This window comes from Pteropus vampyrus, unplaced genomic scaffold, assembly GCF_000151845.1.
Source record: "Pteropus vampyrus isolate Shadow unplaced genomic scaffold, Pvam_2.0 Scaffold170, whole genome shotgun sequence".
Taxonomy (NCBI): Eukaryota; Metazoa; Chordata; class Mammalia; order Chiroptera; family Pteropodidae; genus Pteropus; species Pteropus vampyrus.
Window position 1 is genome coordinate 4,191,894 of NW_011888951.1, and position 12,202 is coordinate 4,204,095.

The following is a 12,202-nucleotide window of genomic DNA, read 5'->3' on the forward strand; positions in this document are numbered from 1 at the left end:
CTTGAGAGCTAATCTAGGATTCTTTCCTGTACCTTCCACATTCAAATGAGCATCAGAGCTCATCTCTTCTACTTTTTAAATAGCTGAATTCCCTCCATCCTCACTATCACTGTTTTAGCACAGGACAGGCTTTTTCTAGTTCCTAGACTATTGTGACAGTCCATCCTTGCTTTCCAAAATGAAAATGTGACAGTGTCACTCCACTGCTTAAAGCCTTTTCTGCCACCTTCAGCATAATATTAGGAAACATGTGGGCCTCAATATGTGCCTGGCACTCTTGTAAGTCCTTTATGTATGTTATCCCATTTTGTTAGCCTTTAGTCCTAACAGCCCTGTGAGAAAGTTACATTATAATCTCCATTTAACAGTAGGAGAATTTGAAGTATATGGTGAAACCAAGATACAAAATAAAGTCAAGATCTTTACCAAGACCGTTAGGAAGCCACCTACTTCTTTGTCATTTGTTCCCATTCATCTTTGCATTTCTTGTGGTGAAACCCAGTTGCTTCAAGTTCTTCTCACAACATGCTCTTTTATGCTTTTGTGTCTTTGCTTGGTTTGCTTCCTCTACTTAAAATTTCTTTTTACTCATTCTTCACATTTCAAACCACCTCTTCCAGAATCTTTCCTGACCTTTCTCATGAGGATAAAATACCCCTCTCCCAATATATCTATCTTGATTCTGCACCACATTCTATTGTAGTTACCCATTTGTACATCTGTGGCTATCACCAGGCAGCCGTGCTTCTCCAAGGGCAGAGGCTATTTCTCTGTTCTGCGTGCCAAGGTCCCAAAAACAATGTACTTTCAAGTGACTTGCCAAGCTCTATAGTAGGTTCTTTTCATTCATTCTCTTTATATTCCATCAGTGGTCCTATGGGATAGATATTGGCCTAATTTTATGGAAGAGGAAACTTTGGAGATGGAATTGGCTTGCCCTCAGTTTCTAGACTAAATACTGGATTCTAACCACACCTATCTTACTTCAAACTCATGCTTTTTTCATTACACATTGCACTACCTCCTTTATGGTGTAACTCAGAACAGGAATTTTAAATCCAGGGTACATAAAGACTTTACAGGAGACACATGAGTACAGAAACTTCAGTGAATGAATATCCAGATCTTCATTTTCACAAAAGTGATTTCCCGGATTCCTCAAAAATTAAACAATTACCATATGATCCACCAATTCCACTTTTGAGTATGTACCCGAAAGAATTGAATACAGCATCCAAAGGGTGGAAGCAACAGATGAATGGATAAACAAAATGTGGTGTATACATACAATGCAATGTTAGTTCCCTTCCTTCCAGCTCCTTTACTCAGGCTGATTTCAGCTCTACGGTTACTGGTCAATCCTGAGAGACTGCAGTTCCCATTTAGACCACAAGGTGGAGTATGAGACAACCTTTGCAAAGGATCACAAGGCCACCTTATCAGCCTTCTTTAACAAGTTCTACCAGGGCAAATAGGACATGTTCTTCCAAAATTAGAAGGGCAACCTGACATAGATTCTAAGTGAGCAGAAACTATTCTTCAGTTTCCTGGACATGTATTTGAATGGGAAAATCATTAGCAAGCATGTTAAGCTTAGTTATAAGAGCTATCAGATCCCTTACAGTAGTTGTTTTTGAATATCCTATTATGTCCATGAATTTTACATACATTATCACTTTGTTTAACTCTCTCAAAGAGCCAGTGAAATAATCCTCTTCCTCATTTTACAGATGAGCAGCCCACGTGATCAAGAGAAAATCATGTAACTAGCAAATAGCTAAAGTTATATTCGAACCCAGACCCCTCTGATTCCAAAACTTATGCTCTTTTGATTATCCCACACTGGTTGACCTTAGAAGGCCTTGGAGTTTGTTTTAATTCAATTCTTTTATTTAACAGAGATGGTCCAGAAAGGGGATTGATCAGTGGTAAGTGATTACTGATGAGACCAAAGGGGATCTTTGTGCTCAGGGTGAACTCATGGACAGAAGGACCCCTGACAACAGACCATACACATGCCACTGGTGTGTAAACACTCTGCAAGAGGGGGAGGCCTCAGAATTGGTCATTTAGCCATGTTCTCACCCTGGGAGAATTGCCTGTTTTCTCTTCTCTTAGTGCCTTGTCTTTAAAATGGGCTGACTCCTTTTCCTCCATCAAATGTCACTTCCTTAGAGAGGCTTTCCCTGTTTATCATTCTAAAATAGCCCCTTCCCCTAGTCACTTTCTATCCCATCATCTTGTTGGAATATTTCCTTAAATGTGCTCATCACTAACTGAAATTACCTTATATATTTTGTTCACTTATTTGTCTCCCTTCCTAGGATTCATAACCTCCTGTGACCAGAGATTGTTTAGTTCATGTTTGTATACACTTGTGCCTAGCACACTGCTAAATGTTGGCATGCTAAGTGAGCAACAAATATTTGTGGAATGAATGATATAATGATGAAGAACTAGGACCAGAGGGTGAGATTTCAGCAAAGAAGAGGACTTTCCCAACAGAGTTGCCCAAAGACAAAGCAGTCTATCCTGGAGGAGATAGGCTTCCTATCTTTGGAAGTGAGCGTGCCAAGGCTCACTATAGAAGGGTTCCCATGTTGGACTTCTGAGGGGGGCTGATTTGAGGTTCCTTTGGCTCCTCAGTAAAATCTTAATTATGTTTTGAACTAAAACCCTGATAACAAAGTGCTGTCTAGTCATTGTGTTAAGTTGTGGACTGTTTTCTCTATTAAGTAACTGGGGAAAGAGAGGCTCACAGGGTAATGGAGATAAGGGGATTGACAGTGCTAGATTCTGCTTCTGGACTCTGTGGAAGAGGATAAAATAAATGAAGACAATTATGGTTAATCATTTCCAACTCAGTTGTTGGGCTCTTGTTTTCTTCTGGACCCCACTTTCCCCACAGCTGTCTTCTGTTCCCTTTCTCATAGTGAATGGTTACTGCGCAAGTCAGAAAACTCTCTTAGCTGCCTCAATTTCCTTTCTCTCCATGTTTAGGCAATCAGTCACCAAATCTTGTCCTTTTCATTCCTTATCTCCCAACTCAGGTATCATAATCTCTTTTGAAGTCATCATACCAGCCTTCTCTCTGGTCTCCCTGACCCCTGTGTCTTGGAACCTCCAATCCATCTCCCATTGTGCTGAGATCTTTCTAAATCATGAATTTGGCCTGGTCTTACCCCTGGATAAAGCCCCACATTGCCCCATTATCCTTAGCGTGGTCCCCCAGGCTCTGACTGACCTCTGACTGACTTCACTTCCCACCTCATTCATCACTTGTACTGTGCCCATCATGACTATGCTTCCAAAGACTCATCGCCCCCGAAGTTCTCTGAAGATTTCACATCATTTCACACTTTTGGGCCTTTGCTCATGCTGGTCCATCTGCCTGAGTTTTTTCTCCATGAGTTAAACTACTTATCTTTGAAGGCTCAGCTTAAGTCTCATCTTCTGCATCCCAGGAATTGAATCCCAGTGTGGGCCTGGCCTACCCTCAGCCTCCTCTCTGCTGACATGTCCCACAGTGAGAAAACAGCCATGTCTTGCCAAATTCATTAATGTCTCTGATTATAGTCCTGGTTTTTCCTATTTTCAGTAGCTAAGAAACCATGGGCTAGTTATTTCTAACTCACATCCAAGATGTCATGAATCAGTTCCCACTTCATAAATTTATTGTGGAAGTTAAATGAAATGATGGGTAGTATTTTGGCCTTAGACCTTGTGGAACTCAGATTAGTGGACCTTAGAGTCTGCTATTCCGCACCAGAATGAGCGTCTTTGTATCAGGGATCATTTGTTATTCACCCTGGTATGAAGTAGGTACTCAGGAGATATTTGCTGTGTGAGTAAGTGAATGAATGAATGGCATTCCCAGTAGAAAGTAACACTAATGCAAATCAATGGAGATGTTACAGAGCAGGTCACATTCAGGGAACTGCAAGTAATTTAATGTTGGAGCTCAGCACATGATGAGGGGGTGTCCAGTAATGAGGCTAGAAGGTAGATGGGGCCAGACTACAAGTGGCCACATGTGCCTATTAAACAGAAGGACTTTGGAGTAGGGCAATGGGTAGATTTTAAGCTGTGTTTAAAAAGAGTCTTCTGCTGCAGTGTAGATTGTGGATTGCAGGGGAAGTTTGGAGGCTATCGTGAGGATACGCTAGTGAGGAGGCTGTGGCTGTGGATGGAGAGAAAAGGATGGAATGGAGAGTTTTCAGGAGGTGGAATGAATTGGCTTCAGTGAAACGTTAGCAGGATGAGCAAGGGGGATGGTACCTGTGTTCTGACTGTTCGCATGTTGAATGTTTCTCTTGTGTGTCTCAGATTCTATCCCGGCTGATAGTAGTGTGCCCTGGTGATGGGGCAGTGTCCTGAGTGTGCATTTTAACCAGTTTCACCTTATAACCCGATACAAGTGAGGATAATGGACCAGCACATTCATTTATTTTATAAATGAAGAAACTAAAGCAAAGGAAGGAATGATTAGTGCATGAAATGGCATTTGAGATACTCATTATCCAAAGCTCTTCTCACTTCTGTGGTAGATTGGTTAAAGGTCATAGATTCTTCCCTTCCCTGTATCCATGTCCCTTTGCGATGTAACTTTGCTCTCCTTCTCAGTCAGAGGTGGAGTTTATTTCTCTACCCCTTTGAATCTGGGCTAGACTTATAGCTTGATTTGTAAAATAGAATAAAGTATATGTGATGTTATGCAATTTCTGAGGTGAGACCTTAAGAGGTTGTATGTTCTGCATTTATCTTCTTGGAACACTGCCCCAAGACCATCATGTAAGCTGGTCTAGCCTACTTGTGGATTAGAAGGTGGAGAAAACCATGGCATCTAGCCCTCAGCCAGCACCAACTGCCAGACCTATGAGTGAGGCCATCTTAGACCTTCTAGTTCAGCTGACCTTCCAACTAAATGCTGCTTATGAGTGATCCCAGATAAAATCCGCAGATGTACTCATTTAGCCACCCCCATTATTGTGAGAAACAATAAATTATTGCTGTTTTAAGCCACTGAAGTTTTGGAGCGGTTTGTTATACAGCAATAGATAACTGAAACAACTTTTGCACTCCTGTTACTAGTAAATGGCTTCACTGTCCACCTGGTTGCTTATGCCAATTTCCTTCCCCTCGTATCTCACAATTAATTTGCCACCAAGTTCAGGGAATTTTACCTCCTAAATACATATGAAATCCCTCTACTTTCCATTTTCCGCATAGCTATGATGTGAGTTCTGGTCCTCTTCATTTCTCACTTGGATTATTACAGCAATCTCTGTTTCCCATCTCCTGTCTCCCTGCTCCCTACCCTTCCCATCCAATCACAGCCAGAGTTATCTTTCTTACATGCATATGTAACCATGTTATTACTTAAAAACTTTTGCTTGCAAGGTAAACTCCCAAATCTCTAACATGACTTGTGAGGTCTTAGACTATGTGGCCCTGCCTGTTTACAGTCCCATCTTCCACCACTCTTCTCATTGAACCTTATGTTTTTAGAGCTGCTTCACAAGTTCTGGTGACCTTCTGACTTCCAGCTCCCCCATTGCATGAGGCAACCCACCGAAGGGGTCAAATGAAAACATTCAACCTGTTGACACTTCTAAGTTCTTAGGTTGACCATGAGGGACTCACTCTGGGGTATAGATTTGAGCCTTGTGAAGATCTGAACATTTTATGACATCCACACTTATGCTATTACCTTTTCTAAGTGATTTATTCAATAAGAAGCATCAATTTTTTAATTTCATGTGAGAAGCAAGAGCTAGAGAAGGCTGATTATTCTGGCAACTAAAAATGATTTAAGGAAATTTTGTTCGTAGGACTCTTAATCATACTGATGTTCACTGAACAACCACAATTCTGAGGTCTAACAGAAAGAGTCTGGACTTGGAGTTAGGCAGATGTGGTATCTAGCTCTGCTATTTACCAGGTGTGTGACGTTGGCAAGTCACGTAAACTTTCTGACTTCTGTTTCCTCGTTTGTGAAAAAGGAATGACAATTCATACTTTGCATGATGGTATTGAGGACTAAATGAGATAAAAGATGTGAATGAGCCCACTATATTTTAAGATCTTAATGATTGTAATTGTTAACCAATCTGATCCAAGGCAAAAAGTACAGTTTTGTCTTTCTTTCTATTTCTCCTTGGGCATTTGGATCTAGAAGTGAAGGAAGTCCAATATAATTTGATTTGTTCTTCTCTCTGGTGATCACCTGCTAGTCCATAGGGAGGTAGCTATTGGGGCCATAAATGATACTGCCCAAATATCAGATGTGGCCTCTCTTCCCCTTTAAGATCTAAATACAATGGGCTTTAACTTCAATTTTCACATTTTATAACCCTTGTAAATTCGAAGCCCCACAGGAGATTTCATAAGGGCTTGTGCTCTCGTAGTCTCTGCCACTACTCTCCTTTTTTTAAAAAAAATTTATTTTTTATTATTTTTTATACCTACAGCACCTGGTCTTCCTAGGTTGTCTCTCATCCAAGAACTCATCAGGCCCAACCCTGGTTAGCTTCCGAGATCAGACATTGGGCTTGTTCAGGGTGGCATGGCCGTAGACCATAGACCGTGGCTCCACTGGGGCATGAATCCAGGACCTTCTGCGTGTAAAGCAGACGTGCTAACCGCTACACTATGGAACCACATCAACTACTCTCTTTTTTCAACTCAGAAAAACAAAGCCCATTGCTTAATTTGCTTACTCGCCTTCACAACTCCCCACTTTCGGGGAGCATGCTTGAGTGTAATGGCTTTTACCGAAGTCTGGAAGTCAAGAAAGAGGTTTACATCATATGTTTGATAAACGTATCCCTTATGTATTCCAGTGCTTAAACACCCTTTTGTCTACCTGCCATGGGAGGGTTTCTTCTGATCCTTTACCGAGGTAGCACCCTTAACTAATTAACTAATTTTTTTCCTTTCTTCTGCTGGCTCTCTTTATTACCTCTCCCTCCCATTTTGCCAAGTGAATTCAAAATTGTCCTCCCGTTTTTACACAGAGCAATTTAGTGTTCCTTTTTCTCCTCACATACTTACATATCCATACTCCTCAAGGCCCCAAGTAGAACAAAGGACCCTCTGTGCATTAGGATCTATCTTTCTTAGAAGGCAGTTGTGACTAAAAGTAGCATTTTTTTTCTGTTATAATAACCACAGTGTTTCTTATTTACTGAGTGCTTACTATGTGCCTGACACTCTATCAGGTGCTTCTTAGTCACTATCTCTTTTTCTTATTTGACCTTCACAACGAGCCTGAGAGGTAGCTCTCATTATTGCTATTTATGCAAATGAGAATGAGGTGCATGTATCAGGAAAAAATGAAGTAATTTATATAAGATCACACAGCAAGCAAGTGGTGGAACAATATTGAAAACCAAATCTGTCTGGCCCCAAGTCTGTGCTCTTTCCACTTTATTACATAGCCTTTCATGGAGAGGAGGAAGAGAAAGTAATCAGAAGACCTGAGGCTACATAACTGCAATACCATCTGTTCCCATATTGTTTTACAACTTTAAAAGATGGTTTTGTATGTTATCTCATTACTCCTGTGAAGAATGAAAAATCATTATCATCACACCCATTTTGCAATGAGGAAACTAGCGTCTTGTGAGAGAAAGGGAGTGAGGGACCTGCGTTGTAGGGTATTTGATTTTAAGATCACAGGGGCACTAGTGGTTAAGAAGTTCAGAGTGTGACCATGGGTGATGTGAAGAGGAGACCAGGGACTGAGGGATCGGGAAGCCACACGGCTACCGAAGTCACCAGAAGGATGGCAGGACAGGGGCTAATGAGGATGACCATGAGCCAGGGGCTGAAATCGTCAATGCGTAAGGAGCAGTTGGAGGTCAGTAATATCCTTGATGAGGAGGGATAGAGGTGGTGTGGCTGGAGAGCAAAAGAGAAGAAATTTTTGTACAAGAGTGGAAGTGGCAGAGCTCACCCTACCGCCTGGTTTTATGGTGTGTGGAGAGTGGGAAAGTGAGAAGCTCTCTTGCAGGAGGGAACAAGAAGAGAATGAGAAGAGGACCAAGTTTCAGCAAAGGCAAAGAAGTAATCTAAGTACTCTCTGAAGAGAGCAGAGGGTGTAGGAGAGTTCGTTGACAAAGGAATGGGACTCCATAGGGTACAGAGGAAAGGGCTGCCAGGAGATGAACTGTGGGAAGGTGAATGAAGAGGAGCGGGTGGGGAAACTCAGAACAGTATAAAGATGAATCTGACACAGAAGTCAAATAACCAGAGGGGCTGTCAATTAGGTGGTTCCTGAAGTCAGAGAGACAATATGTAGTTAGGGTCATACCAGAACTTGGGGGGGAAAATGAGTTTTGTTTCTAACATGGAACTCTAAGATTTGGAGTAGGGGAAGAGTGTGGAAAAGGACCATGATTCTAAACCAGAGCTGGCAGCTGGCTCTTGTGACCTCAGGAAGACTTGAAGTCCAGGTCAGGATGAGAGGAGGCAGTGCAAACTACCTCCTATACCTGCCTTTGCAGGTATAGGCAGAGCTGGGACTTCTTTGACCAGGCAAGAACATTTTCTTACTCCAGGCAGCTGCTGCTAAAGGGAAGCCATTGAAAGTGTTTCTTTGTTTTTGTTGTTTGTTTAACAAGGTCGGTGGTAACATGGTGACATTTAAAACGGTCATTCAGGCTGCTGGAGTAGAGGATGGATTGGAGAGTGGAGGCAGGGAGACTCATTAGGAGACTGTTAGGTTAGTCCAGGCAAGAAGTGATGAGACCTGAACCAGGGTGAGAGCAGTGGAGATGGAGAGGAAGGGAAGGAATAGGATATATTAAGGAGGTGTTATTACCGGACTGGTGGGATATAGGACGTGAAGGAGGGCATGGGTTAGAGGACAATGCACAGATTCCTGGCCTCATTGCCTCTTGTAGTTAGCTGTCCAGATTCTGCGTCTACCCATGGGCTTTTGAGGATGAAGCCATATAAAGGACAGGAAAGCGCTCTGGAAATGACAAAATACTGGTACCCATCATCATCTACATTATTATCAAAGCTCTCTGATCACTCTAGTAAGTTCAGCCTGTGGAATGAGGCGTGATAATTAACATAAATCACGATAGTCACCCAGATATTGGGTAACTCAGGGTCCCCAAGATACCTTGGATTTCTGGCACCTGCTGGTGGTGGGGGACCTAGAGGCGGGGCGAACACGGACTCCGCCCCTGGGCGGGGAGTGGGTGGGGCCTGGACGCGGCTGTAGCGAAGCTGAGCTGCCTTCGGAACCTCAGCCCTAAGTCGCTGCGGTGAGGACTAGACCAGATCCGCGGGAAACCTCACCGCTCAGCTCTGCAAACTCCGCTGCGCCTTGCGCCGCCAGTCACTTGGTCCCGCCGTTCCACTGCGCTGTCCCGGAGCGAGCCGCTCTCCTGCACGCCGAGTCCCAGGTAAGGGGCGCGGCGCCGGCGCCCCGCCAGGGGAGGGATCAGGGACAGCTCCTCGGCGTGGGGCGCTGGGGACAGTGAGTGGGGCTGAGGAGGAGCGCAGGGCAGCGGAGGGGATACCGAGGAGAAGGGGTCGAGGGAGGCCGTTAAGGAGGCGGCACCGCAGCAGTGAAGGGGCGCGTAGCCTGGGGAGGGGGTGCTGAGGGGGCGTCTACCCAGACTGTGAAGGCCGCTCCGCGGGCAGCGGGCAATGGGAGTGTGGGGAGCAAGAAAGAAAGCGCCGGAGCTTGGGGAAATGATGAGCGGAGAGTGGAGCGCAATGCGGGGGAACAGGGGTCGTTGGGGGCGGGGAGATGTAATGAGGGAGCTGAGAGGGGCAGTGCGGGAAGAGGGTACCAGGCAGCCGAGGGGCGGTGAAGGGGGTGCTAAAGCCAGAGGGCTGAGGGGAAGGCGCGGACGTGAAGAGCTAAGGGGAGAGGGCTGGCTGCCTGGCGGGAGTCATTTTGAGCTGGAGAGCAGTGAGTGATGAGGGGAAGGGGCGCTGGGCAGGAGCGGGGTTGCTGGTCGGGGCCAGGGGTAATGAGCATGGAGAGCTGGGAGCGGGAAGGATGCGGAGCAAGAGCCCAGCTGGGTACAGGCAAGACAGGTTACCTGAGTAGAAGGTGAGGGGTGGAGCTTGGGGGTGGGAAGCTTGGAAGAATGGGAAGGTGGGACCCTGGGTGGGAGTACCCTGACTGCTGAGGAAGGAGCCGGGAGCTGGTGGAGGGAGACGGTAGTGGCCTTGGATATGGGCAGTGGAATGGGTGCCTGGATTCTGGCTAGAGGTGGGGGATGGGATAGAGTAGCACTGGAGTAGAGTAGGGATCTGGTGGCTGAGAGTGGAGGAACTGTCGGGGAACTTGGAAAGTTTAGGATGGTAGGTGCACTGGGTCAGGCTGGGGAGGAGGCCAGATGTGAGTTGTGGTATGAGAGTGGAAAGATGATGGGGGCCCAGAGTGGGCCTCCAGGCACTCTCTGTATCTTAGCTCCTCAGAAGCCTGAGGAAGGCTCACAAGCTCTGCACCCTATTACACTGCCACCTGGGATCAGAGACAAGAGAATCTTGGACAGAACAATTCATTCACAGGCTGACTGTATTCTGGAGTCCAAGTGGGAAGAGACCTTAGGGAGGGCAGAGCAGCAGCCTCTGGGAGCCAACAGAAATGTGCAGTGGGGTGGGAGAAAGACAGGGCCCTCCATCCCCTTCTCAGAATCCAGATGGAAAGGGGTGGGGGATAGTAAAAGGAGTTAGATGCGTGTGTGCACAGGTGGATGCCCACCTGTTCAGTGCCTATAAAGGGTGGAAAACAATGGAAGTTCCTGACAAGCTCTGTCTATGGTAACGGGAAGCCCTGGTACTGTGTTAGCCAGAGGAGAGACATTTTGCTGGAGGATGATGGCTCAGGGAAGACTTTCTAGTCTTGAAGGATTTAGCTAGTACTGGAGGAAAGTATGTTTCCATCAGAGGAAACAGTATGGGAGAAGGCAAAAATCTAAAATGATCTCCAACCTAAGAAATAAATGAAAGATTTCTTTCTTAAGGATTATGATATAAAAGGAGGCATCTACTGATGCCTATAGATGACATTTTTAAAGGTTTCCCCTTTAGATTTGAACTCTTTATAGTCCCTCTTTATCCCTCCAGAGTACAGCACAGGGCCTGGTGCATACTAGGTTGAATGTTGATTGAATGAGTAATTGAGCTGTGTTTGTACTCCTGCCTCAATTTCCCCACTTACCCCCAAGAACTGTTGCGAGGATCAAAAATGATATTGTGGTTGAAAAGAACTTTTATAAACTATAAAGCACTGTACAAAAGAGAAAGGCCATTGACATTATTGTGCAGGTGTGTCCATGGTCACACCCATGGCTCTCTCTTTCCAGTCTGGTGAAAGAAGGAAGTGAACATTTATCAATCATCTATTGTATGCATGATAGAATGCACTGGGAACACCTGGTAGAGTGCCTGGCATTTAGGAGATGATCGATAAATAGTAGCTATTATGAAACTGTTTCTGTGACTTCAAGAGACCTTAGGAAATAGTGAGGAGGTGGGCTGGGCTGGTGGTGATGGGTTGGCAGTGGTGAATGGTCTGAAGAAAGGTTGAATTAGAAAAGTTAGTAGAATATGGCTTTAGGGAGGAGGATGCTTATAGTAGGGTGAGGTCCACATATGCCCACTGTTGCCTTATCCTCGCTGATAAATGTTACCAGCAGGAAGATGGAATTAAATTTACTGAGCACCTGCTGCATGTCACATACTGCCTAGATGCTTTACCAACATTGACTATAATCTCCCCAATAATGCTTGTTTTACGAATGAGGAAACTGTGTCTTAGTCATGTAAAATTTCTTGCCAAGGTCTCACAACTAATAAATGGTAGACCTGGAAACTGAATCTAATTTGTTTGATTTGGAACCCCAAGCTATTTCCACTATCCAGGATGATCTGGTAGAAGAAAACACGAAGCACACACACACAAAGAATTTTAAAGGGTTTATAAAGCATTCTCTGCTCTATACTGCTTTATATTCTATACTGGTTTTAATTCTTATAACAGTTTGCCGTCATTTGATTAACTCATTTTATAGATGAGGAAACTGAGGCCCCAGGTATGATCTGCCTAATGTTACACAACTACAGAGTGAGCCAGGGCTCAATCCAGGTCTCTGTGACTCAGTCTTGTGCTTTTTCCATCAAAAGAGAGGTCTATCCATTCACTTCTTCACTGCATGTATTGAGTTGA

The 12,202-nt window shown here is 44.5% G+C and overlaps 1 protein-coding gene across 1 annotated transcript in view; it reads left to right on the top strand.

Moving 5' to 3' along the window:
* The first annotated feature begins 9,313 nt into the window (after positions 1 to 9,313).
* The window catches only part of RAB3B (RAB3B, member RAS oncogene family), a 60,050-nt gene continuing 57,161 nt past the window's right edge, over positions 9,314 to 12,202 (top strand). The window contains exon 1 of the mRNA XM_023536828.1: positions 9,314 to 9,419. The gene's annotated coding sequence lies outside the window, so the exon portion shown is untranslated. The remainder of the gene's footprint in view (positions 9,420 to 12,202) is intronic.